General features: G+C 36.3%; 1 protein-coding gene across 20 annotated transcripts in view; it reads right to left on the bottom strand.

Annotated features, from left to right (window-relative positions):
* The window catches only part of LOC145243611 (tumor protein D54-like), a 298,992-nt gene that overhangs the window by 155,951 nt on the left and 130,541 nt on the right, over positions 1-12,500 (bottom strand). The gene's annotated exons all lie outside the window — the stretch shown is intronic.

Genomic DNA, 12,500 nt, shown 5'->3' with positions numbered 1-12,500 from the left:
TAAAAGTTAAATGAAGCATGCATGGTCCCTCGTGAGTGCACAGTGAACAAGGCATAAGTTAAGCATTTGCCCCTCCCCCTGTTTAACTCCAAAAGTCCCCAGGGGATGTCAAATCCTGGTGAAAATAAACCAACGGTGCAGTTTTAGGCCTTAACATATGTAAATTTGAGTTCTGCACTATACAACAAAAGAAATGACCAAGTCCATCATTTGCCCCCCCCCCCGCCATTTAGCCCCAAAAGTTCCCAAGGCCTTAATATATTTAAATTTGAGTTCAGCACCATGCAAAACAGCTAAATAGACATGCACAGAAAATTTTGGAAAAATATGGTAAAATAGTTCCAAAAATGGAATGTTTTTAGCCTTAAAAAAGCCCCTGGGGCACACCCAAGAGTTATTGCGAAGTATAAAAAAACAAAATTATATAGAAATCAGTTAGTTACAACTTTTCAGAAAGTTTTCTGAAAATCCAAGGAAACAATTTTTTTTTTTTAATAAGCACAAAAGTGTCAATTTTAGCCAATTTAACCCGAAAGGCAACCCTAGGGGTGCAACAGGAGTTTTCCCAGAAAATTCACTTTACTCATATCATGTTTAATGTTTGTGCAAAATTTCAAAAAATTCCAAAATATAGTTATTAAGAAAAGTGCGAACGAACAAACTGACAAGAGTGAATTTACAGGTCCACCTTCCTTTTGTCGGGGACTTAAAGACCACAAAACTTTCTTGGCAACCTTATATGAGTTCCATATTTCAAAATCTAACAACCAGAATAAAAAAGAAATGGAAGAAGTCTCTCAAAATAGATGGAAGAATGGGAGTCTTTGGGCAGACAAAGATTCCAACAAAGGGAGAGGGATGTTCGGGTGTTTCAAGATTTGAAAAAGTTTATCCACAAGAGAATACACCAAGGAATCCATGGGAATGAGGAAATATTTCAAAGAGATTTTATCTTAATCATCATAATGAAATTAGCAACAACTTTACTCTGGGTATTTCTAAACCCCATCGAGAGGGCCGAGACAATTTAGGGCTCAGCCTCTCTCTTTCTTCAGACATCAATTTTAAGCTTCCCTGTTCTTCCCTTTTACTTATCTTCATCCTTTTCCTTATTCTCTCCTCCCATTCATCCTTCATCTCTCCACCCACACTCCTTTTTATCTTTCCATCCACACATTCTCTCCCCATCACAAATTTATCCTATCTATATCCTCCCCACCCTTTCACTCTCCCCCTTCTCTCTCCTTTTCTTCTGTCTAACTCCCTCTACACTACCTAAACTTCCCACCCCTCTTTACACACACACACACACCTTGGAGGGGAGGTATTATTTTAACCCAATTATTTCTTTTTATCTTATTGGCAATCATTCAAGATTTTCATTGATATTAGGTATTATGAGGTGCCGTCAATAAGTTTCCAAACATTTTTTGTACAGACATTTAAAATTGTCACAAACACTTGAAAATTCAGTATGTTATTGCTATACATCTTATGATATTACTGGTCAATTTTTATGATTTCAAATGAACAGCTACAGCAGGAATTGAAATACACACTACTAAAGCCGGATCATCACAGCTGGTGAATTTCAAAAATGCAATCTGGACATGAGGATACTTTAGAAAAACGATATGAAATAAAATTTTGTTTTTAAACTTGAAAAAAATGCAACAGAAACGTATGGAATGCTTCAGACTGCTTTTGGACCATCTTGCATGAATTGAGCATCAGTTTTTGAGTGACATACGAGATTTAAGGAAGGCAGGGAGTTGAAGGAATGATGAGAGGTGTGGGAGAAGTAAGGGAGTCAGAACACCAGAGTTGATTGGCCAAATAAAGAATTTCATGGATAAGGACCGTTGTGTGTAGTAGCAGGTGTGCAGTTTGATTTCACTATGGATACTGTGCACACAATTATTCATGAAGAACTGAAGATGCGGAACATTTGCGCAAAGTTCGTCCCAAGTGTCTAACTTCCTATGTATAAGAAGCTAAAATATCAAAGGCAGTTCATTGAACTAGTGACGGATAGAGGTGAAAAAAAAAAAAAAAGGTATGAATGATTTATATAGGCAATAATAGATTTAAGCAAATCTTTCTTATATTTGATAATCTTGTGAGAATTTCAAACTGAGGATATTTATTTCTCTCCCACCCCACAAAAATGTGGTACTAGGGTCGGAAAGTGGGATTGAAAAATTAGCCCCTTAGAGGAGGAGCAGTGTAACCCTGCAAAAGATGTCTGCAGCTCTGTCGGCATTCCCCGTACCTCAGGCGATTAGCAATAAACAAACCTCTTCTCAAAGAGAGAAGGCGAAGACTGCAAAAGTGGGATTGAAAAATTAGCCCCTTAGAGGAGGAGCACTATAACCCTGCAAAAGATGTCTGCAGCTCTGTCGGCATTCCCCTACCTCAGGCGATTAGCAATAAACAAATCTCTTCTCAAAGAGAGAAGGCGAAGACTGGGAGAATGGGCCTCCTAGAACTGCACAGAGCCAGTATTACACTGCACCGAGATGATCATGGAAAAATACATAGAAGCATTTCTCTAAGTGTGCAAAGGAGTTCAATCAGTGCATCAGTTCATGGAAGATTATATATGAGATCTTTCATCATTCACAAGTTAAACAGGAGTCGTTTAATTCTGTAAATTAGAGTTCTATCTTAAATTACCAAGAAGTTAATTGCTATTATTATATGAAAGGAAATTTGTGTTGTGTGAGTGTGTGTGTGTGCGAGTTTGTTCCTTATAGACTCCGTAATGGCTGGGCCGATTTATATGAAATTTCACATGAAGGTACTTTATGTATCTGACAGTGGTCTTAAATAGTTTTTGTATCAGAATGTCTTCGATAAGTATTGATAATCGAGAAAAATCCGATGAAAGAAGGAACAGACGATTTTGACCAAAGTTAACACCTTACACAGCCTAACAAGTGCATTTGAGAAGTTTTATTACCACACTAGCTAAAAGGACCGACATAAAATTAATAGTCAGTTTTTGGATATGACAGGGATGCGTCAGAAATGAATGATTCCTTTAAAGCACAATTGAACCATGATACTTAACGTTTGTATTTTAAACTTTAATTCAAAGCCATTATTTATAAAAAATAATTTTATAAAATCAACAGTACATTCTCTACAGTGCAATGTAGATTATAATGTATCTGAAAGTCACTTCAGGGAGGCATGTGAAGCTTCCTCCTGGTGCACTATGATGGGTCTCCAACTAAAGTAGGTAATCAATCAATTTGATTAAAAAATGGATGATTTCGCAGATTTGGATAACAAAAATGAGAGTGTGAAACATTTGATCATCATTCAATCCCAGGCAACATCGGGTCTCCCTGCTAGTCAGTTATAACAAACACCTGAAGAAGGCCTTAAGATAGAGCAGCTGAAACAAGTTTTTTTCTCTTACTACAGAGTCTTACTTGTTCTAGCATTCACCCTGGAGCAGTTGGGCTGGCTCCATCCAGAGAATTTACCTGTTAGTGGAAGAAATAGAGTTTTTACATTTATTCAAATAAAATGTTAACATAATGTATTTATTTTATGTAAAAAAAAAATAAAAAAAAGTTATAGATTTTTTTAAAATCACATAAATTACTTTATCCTGCCCCATTCATTTTAAGGATGAAATACATGCGCATAACCCGTAGTTGAAATTCAGCGACCACTTTTCCAATGAAATCACAATTTGAATGAACATAAAAAGACGTGCCTACTAGACACTGTCCTCGAGTGTCTAAGGTCTCTCTGTACAGGAGTTTGTCAGAACAACCTGGCATGGGGATAATTTTACCATGCCCCGAACGAATGTTAACTAAACATGATGATCGACCACAGAAGAAGGTACGAGCATTAGCTAATCTCGGTTCCAATGGCAAACTTCATAAAGACAAGAACCCACAATCAGAACGGCATCCTGTTTCACCGTCCTCAGCCACGTTTTCAGCTTTCAACCTTGAGGGGCTAGATGACTTTGTGGATGAAGCTGTCAGGATGACTATGAAGGGCGTGACCGAACCAACAAAGACATCTTGTGAGGAGAGCTTGTTGCAGTGAGAACGAACAGCAGAATTTCAGATGAACTGTTGCCAGCAAACACAAAGGATGCAGCGTGAACAGTAATGATCAAATGCCTCAAGCTTTCGTAGGTCGCTCTCTCTCTATCTCTCATATATATATATATATATATATATATATATATATATAGAGAGAGAGAGAGAGAGAACTTGAATGCCTACTAGACACTATCCTCGAGTGTCTAAGGTTTCTTTGTTCAGGAGTTTGCCAGAACAACCTGGCATGAGGATAATTTTCCCTAGAAGTAAACCCTGACCAAATATTCAAAATCACATTTCGTATTCGCTGCCCAAATAAGATCTTCTCACTATGGCTAACCAACATTAGCTTTTATGAGGAATGGTGCATCTTCTCCAAATGATGTTATATCAAGTAATAGCACGAAGCTGGATACTCCACCAGACTAGATAAATTCTTGTCTTGGAATCCAGTAAGATCAAGAGATGAAAACGAAAGATATACTACAACATATGAAAATGGTTAATTGGGGAGTGAAAAATTATGTTAATTTCAGTGTTTCAGAGATAAAGAACTTAAATGCAACATTCGAATATCTATGTATCTCATATAGACTTCAAGTGTTAGCCCCAGGTAGTGGGCCCCTTGATTTCTGAGAACTTCGACTGAAGTAAAATAAAAATATATGGAAGAGAGAGGAGGCAGAGAAGGGCAGAGGAGGAGGAGGAGAAAGAGAAAAGAGGGGGAGAAAGAGAGAAGAGGGGGATAAAGAGAGAAGAGGGGGAGAAAGAGAGAAGAGGGGGAGAAAGAGAGAAGAGGGGGAGAAAGAGAGAAGAGGGGGAGAAAGAGAGAAGAGAATACTTAATACTTACTAGTTTCCTTTGCCTGTTGTCTATTCTTTCTACCTCCACCACCACACCCTCATCCATCCATATCTCTCTCCCATTACAACTATTTATTTTTTTTCTTTTCCACCCAAGTTTGGTCGCCTAAGCAGAAGCTGAAGGTCAAGGGCAAGTCTTCATTCAACATTTGAGTGGAATGTGGCAGACAATTGGCGATCCAGAATTCAAAAGAAAATTGTCAACAAACAAATGTCAGTACTCGCCCCCACCCTCGCCGTCTTTTACATAAAAGCAGCAAGTCAACAAGCGTTCGAATCTCAAAGGTCGATACTACATAACGAACGAGAAAAAAAAGGGCACAATCAAGGCCAACCCTTATAACAGGCCAAGCAACACTGTCAATTCATGCCTTTTTATAGATTTACTTCCTTATGTCAGTGCCGGTCTACCGCTAACTATCCTTAAATATATTCTAGATAAAACAATCGTGGTTCTATTTATCAATGGAAAAATATATATATATATATTAATATTTTAGTTTCCAGCACAATCTGAATCACAGACCACTCATAAATATTTATGAGTAGACTCTATCTAAACTAACTTTTATCACCCACGCAAAAACGAGCTGTCATAATTGTCATATAAAAATAATAACATCTGGAGTTGGTGAATTTATTGAGAAAATCAATTAAAACTGTTTTTTAAAAGAGGCTGAAATACTTGTAAAACGGTTTTAACTTTCTCAATAAATTCACGAGTTTTAATTATTTAACCCATCACGTGCTCGACAAAAAATTTCTGAGAATCAGAAAACATTTATAGATATGCTGCTGAGCTCCTGGTCACACTAGAGCAGAACATTGTCCGCCAACTCAAAAGGACGGATCAAAAAAGAAACAGATGTGTTAGTCAATATAACGCCAACGTACCACAACCACAAAAAAAAAAAAAAAAAAAATTACAAAACTTTTTGTGTGTAGTTTTATGTTAGGTTGGGTTTACTCTACATCATTCTAAAAGTTTGACAAGATTTGAGTATGGGAAAGTTTCTGTTGTGTCTGTATCAATAACAACACGGACGCAGAAAGTAAAGGTAAAACAAATATATTAAGACGAAAATATAATACATATTTACAAAGGTGCAGTTGTACTGCAGTTGGAAGATTGTCCGGCAGAGGGCGTGTTAAAGTCTTTCATGGAGCAACCGGCACATGCGTCTTGCCTATCCGGCGTTCGAACACAGCTCTCCGGTCTTGCTGACTTGATACGTTTATTTATATCTTGTTCACCCACGTATGCTAATTAGTGGGCGTCTCCACAACAGTTCCAAATTTCGAAGTTGAACATTTTCGACTTACAAGTCATTTTTAGTTACATTTTCAAACATTCAGTCAGTTTACCAAAAAAAAAATAAATAAAAAAAATATTGCAATTTTTTTACGTCAGTTGGTGCAGACGCATCCAAAACAGGAATTGTGGCTGTTTAATAGAACATGTATTTTACATTTCTTGGTCTAGTGTCTGTCTGTTCCACTTTTTCTCATAAAGTACTAGGCCAATCTGTCTAAAATTTTGTATGGCTCTGGGTTTTTTTGGGGTTTTTTTTCCCCCCAATTACATTTTCACCTTTCGCCAGAATTCTTGTAAACTAGTACCACAGAAACAGTTACAGTTTTCCAGCAGTCAGGAAAGCATGATTCGTTGAGGCATTTATTGAAGAGTTTGGAGAGAACTGGAGCAACCTCAGCATGAATTATGAAAAATCCTTGGTAAAATTATTTATTACAAGAAATGGAAGTCCATAACAATTAAACGACAGTCACTCGGATGGCAGCGACACACAAAATAAATAACACACACGTTATCCTAATTTATATATAAATTATTGCTGTAATGGTGTGTGCAGGAAGGCATAATTTCTACACGCAGTGGTTCTTCATAAAAGAAAAAAAAAATCAGCAAAATGTTAGGTAAAAAAAAAAAAAAAAAAAAAGCAACCGTCTTGTATTGAAATATTAAAATTATTCTTTGTGAATAAAATCTCTGCTGTCTATTAAGTGATTTTCTCAGCAGATTTTGTGGAGTTCCTACTGTCCAACCAGAACAAAGAGGTTGTGGAATAGGAGGAAGGAATCAAAAGATAATACTGACATTGTTAAAAACGCCAGTTTTAGAGTATGCACAGAAGCATTTGCAAGTCAAATAAAGTTTCAATTTCGCTTGTGTATCTAACATTATATATGCAAGGTGCAGACGATATATGAATTGCACTTTTCAATCTTGTCTCAGTAAAAACACTAACTATATTTGCATTTGTTTGTTTTTTTTTTGTTGTTTTTTGTTTAGAATTGCTTATAGACAATTTTGAATCTCCATATGTGTGCTCAGGTGCTACCATATCTGGCTGTCTGAAGATATTGGCTTTCTGACTTAAATGTACCAAACACTGATGTTATTTTCTTTTTTTTTTTCCTTTCCCTTTGCAAAACTCAACCATAGATTAAATAAAAGGTTCAATTCGAAATTGCGATTACTATGACATTGTCCCATTGACTAGTGGACACTCTTTAACCCTTATCCTCGAGTGGCCTCTGGGCCTTGATAGGTGGTGATTCTTATATATAAAAAAGAAAAAAATTCCGTACAGATTCCAGCGTTCGACAAGTTACACCTGAAGAAGGTCGGAGGTTATATCAACCGAAATATTATGAACATAACAATGAAGATGAAAACAGTAGTCCGAATAATACGAAATATGAATCCACATCTCAAAAATTCACAAACATGCCGCCTTCACTAATAAGAGCCAACCAATGTCGAAGACAATGATGACGACTTGTGGTCACTTGAGTCTTGAGGCAAGCATCAAAGCCAGATTCATTAAATGAAATCTAGAGGACAAGTCACGAAGATAACCAGACGAAAGTGTGAATAATCTTAAAAAAAAAAACCTGTTTGTTGACAATCGAGGCTTCCGTTTAATCTCCAAAGACAACGGATATCCCCAGCAGGGGCAGCTACATGTGTAATTGTGAGGCAAGGATTGCGGATTGCACAATCACAACCACACCTCTCCTGAATCGGCACTGAGTCCAGTGGCAAGAAGTGGTGTGTGTATATATATATATATATATATATATATATATATATATATTTTTATGTGTATGTATATATATGTATGTATATATATATATATATATATGTCCTTAAATTTTTATAAAAATGCCAATTTTGAGGGTTTAGTGTCTTGAAATGTCAAATATGCCGAAAGGTTTTATTTGAATTTTGTAATTTCCAACCTAAAGTCACTTTAAAAATCCAAAGGAGAAGTCTGGCTAAGCACCACAGTTAGGTTTTTTCTCAACAAAATATTGTACCAAACAAGCTCTAAAAAAAGTGCTGCAGCATCACCTAAAATGGTAAAAATAAGGTACTTCCTCTCATTTGCCATCTTTTTAACCATGATTTTTGGATTCCTTGTTCTCAAAACCTTCCCTATGTGAATTTTTAGCTCCAAAGCTTTATTTTTTTGCAACAAAAATGCAAATTTTGTAAAACGCCGGATGTCGAAAATTCTACGTCATGACCTAGCAAATTTTGATTTCCAGGCCAAAACCGACTGTGAAAAAAAATATGTTCTTCAAATCCAACTGGGCTGAAATTTCAGATTTCTCTTAGTTTTAAAGCAAGAGGGGGTGTATCGAGCTGGATGAATTGAGCTGGAATAACCCATTTGGGAAGGCTAGGCGCTGTATGTACCACGGCGAGTCATAGAAATTTCCAGGTTGTTATCTGGGGTCGCATTAATTCACTGGGTGAGATGCACCTCCCAGTCTTCGTTAACAGATGCATCTAGGAGAAGGAAACTCTGATGTAAAAACCTGCGGTCTACTGTATACTCTGTCCTGTGGCAGTCATCTGCACCGACGAAGGTTAGCAGTAATACAAAAAAAGTGTGGTTGGTTCTACACAAAGCCTTCACCACTATAAACAAATAATCTGTGTGGATTTCCGAGCAACTTAGGTGTAGAGGAAACTCATACGTCGAAATCGAAGGGAGAGGATGGACTCTCCCGTCGATTTCGATGTATGAGCTTCCGCTACAACAACTAAATAATAAGCCCCCCTCCCTCTTTGGGTCGAGCACTTTGTAAATATATTTTCACCCGACGTGTATTTAAGCGATTAAGCGAAGCCCACTGTTTGTTTGTAAACAAACTGACAGTTCGAGCACTCTGCGACGGGCAAATGCTAATTTAGGAGGCATTTGAGGAGAAATATTCACGGGAACTGATTCTTGGTTCATTGGTTAGAGCTGCCGACTGTCAACGCGATGGTTGTAGGCTCGATCCACGGCTGGGAAAAGGTGTATGTCTAGCCACACTGATGAGTTGTGATACAACGAAACAGTAGTGTATGTGGATGACTATATATATATATATATATATATATATATATATATATATATACATACATGTGTGTGTATATATAAGTGCATTAGAGTGAAATTTCATAAAAATCGGCTCAGCCGTTTCAGAGTTTATAAGGAACGAACTCAAAGTTCCTTATACATAAGAAATATTTTACACAACATTCTTACCAGACTGAAAAAAAAAAGAAATGCGGAATTATGAATCTGTAAAAGAAATAACAGATGTAGAGTTTGAGAAGACTTGAAAGGAGAGGCGGATGTGAAGATTCGCACTGATTAAGCACCAACAACTGCCATAACTTTGATGTTGGCCAGCTGATGATCCCATTATCAGTGGGAGCCGGAATTTAACCATTCTCTATTCACAGCTTTATTATCAAAAGAACTCCTAGCAATAATAACAGCACTGAACTTTTCATTCTTGGGCGAGGAGGGCGGATAGCGCCAAATGCTACACAGTGGCCGACCCACATTCAGATAATAAACTCCTAAAGAGGCAATTTTCCCTTTTGTTTCATTAATAAGATCATTAACAACATTCCGAACTCTGGGTTTCGTCCTATTATAGCTTTTGGTGAACCTCGGCAGCGGCCGGCAGGAATAATTTGTGATCAGATTGCCAAACTCTTTAAAGAAGGATAGATGCTTGTTAAGATAAAGTCGACAGATCGATTTTTTTTTTAAATATGCGGTTTTAAGCAAAAACAACAGTACTTACTTGTCATGTCGAAAATAGTAATATATTAAAAATTACGGAAATTCATCAGTTGGAACAACTGCTATTGTGTTTTAATAATAATAAAAAAATGTCTCTCGCTATATTCTAAAACAAAACGTTGTGAGAAATTCTGCAGAAATAAGCAGGCTCCTCATTGGTCGGTTTGTCCGCACACGATTTTGTTTGAATCATTCAGATTGCTTGTTATTTACTTGCCGAGGATGTGCTTCTTGGCGCCAAATTTATCCTTTCAAATCATCAGATTCGATATAGACACGGGTTGGAATGGACGATAGAATTCTCAGAATTTAAATGTAATGTAAGCAATTTTTTTGATAAAATCCTTACTCAGGTTGCTCCCGAATATAATAGGCCCTTATGCAACCCCCCCCCCAAAAAAACTTTTTGTTTTTGTTTATTCAAAATAAATATAAAATTAATAACGCTAAATTAAAAAATAATCTCTAAGTCACGTATAGGCGAGAAACGCAAATTTCCAAAAGTCAAATAAAATTGACGATAACAAAGACCTATAACAAGAGCATATACACCTTTTCTCAAGTAAATTATGAGGAAAAAATGGAGTGGTTGAGTGTTAAAGACGATGGAATAAATAAAAAGTCCTACGCTAAATAAGTGTTATTCTAGATAAGCACTAATAATCGAAACAAAAAATGAAAGTAAAAGCAATTCCGGACAACATCGGACACATACAGATATTCTTTTTAATTTCATCTAATAGCTATATATCTGTCTGTCTCCATATTTTCAAACTCTATCTCCTCCGAAACTAGAAGTCGCAGAGCGGCACTAGGGGCCCTCAAATGGTTGGATTTTTTACGGACCGTTATTTTATGGGTCTTTAACCGGTTAAGTTTTTAAAGGGGTCAAAAATGAGTCAAAATTGAAAAAAATCGTTATACATTTTGTACATTCATCTTAGTTTATTTTTAATCAGTTCATATCCCTGTCACGTTGGTACGGTGGTAACGTCACCAGCTTTGAATGCTTCTGTTTCGATTCTAGCCCCAGATACTTTTTTTGGTACTCGTGCAGTGCACTTATTGATCCGTGCTAAAATAATAACGTTATTATTTAGAAAGCCATTCTCAACATTTGATTTTTTTTACCACTTTTTCCGAAGGACTGTGGACAGTAAAACATACCAATAATTGGTGCTTCTACACTTTATCGCTGAAATTGGAGACGCCATTTTATTTCACGCACCTGCTGTCCAAATGCAAGGGAGACACCATTATTTTAAACTATGGCCGAAGTTAGAAATAACAAAAAAATTAAACTTCCGGAAAGAACTATGAAAAAAAGTAAATAAAGAAAGTGAAAGAGAACATATATCCATAATCGTTTAGGGTTTGTATTACTGTACACATAGATTCGAAAAAGTTGTCAAAAAACAAATATATAACAAATAAATGTTATCAAAGGCAAGATAAGTTACTTTTCTGCCAAACTGGATATATTTTTTGTGTTTTTATTCAATGTAACGTGTTTATTCAGCTCGAAAAACATACAGTGTTTACCGATGTATTCGAAAATTCAAGATGGCGTCTCACACCCTCTTTAACACCGTAAGTTTGGGAAAAGGTGTTATAAATAAACAAACTATACAAAATGCTATTAAAAACCAGCCGAATATATGTCAACCTATGTCACGGTAACATATATTGAGCGAGTTTTTAACAGTATTTTATCCGGTTTTTTATTTATAACAACACCTTTTCCCAAACTTACCGTGTTAAAGAGAGAATCGGACGCCATCTTGAATGTTCCAATACATCGGTAAACACTGTATGGTTTTCGAGCTGAATAAACATGTTACATTGAATAAGAACACGAAAAATATATCCAGTTTGGTAGAAACGTAACTTATCTTGCCTTTGATAACATTTATTTGTTATATATTTGTTTTTTGACAACTTTTTCGAATCTATGTGTACAGTCTGTACTACTACTAGCGCCCATTTTTTTTCTTGTTCTCACCTTCCGCTTACACTACTTGGTTTTCGGACCAAATAAACGTTTTACTGTAAATAAAAACACTAAAAACTTATCCAGCTATGTAGAAGAGTAACTTATCTTGTCTTTGATAACATTTATTTGTTATATATTTGTTTTTGAGCCACTTTTCTGTGCCAATGTGTATTGTAAAACAAACCTGAACAAGAGATAGCGGTGCTTGTACAGTGTACGTGCTACTTTTTTTTTTGAGGGGGGGGGATAGGATTTTTCAAGTTAAATTAAATTTTTACGTTATCTTTTCATGAAATTGGTAGGTACAGAATAGTTAACGGCGTTAAGAATGATTTTCGGCGGACCTGAACGAGCTTTCTCCCCTTCGGACCAGAATGAGCTCTCCTCCTTTCTCGCCATAAAAATAATTGCTTTTTACGTTTTCTTACTTTTTCTGCGGATTATCGTCCATAACATA

This window comes from Euprymna scolopes, chromosome 22 (assembly GCF_053919585.1).
Source record: "Euprymna scolopes isolate OS-2025 chromosome 22, ASM5391958v1, whole genome shotgun sequence".
Lineage (NCBI taxonomy): Eukaryota > Metazoa > Mollusca > Cephalopoda > Sepiida > Sepiolidae > Euprymna > Euprymna scolopes.
This window is presented reverse-complemented; position numbering and strand designations above follow the sequence as displayed.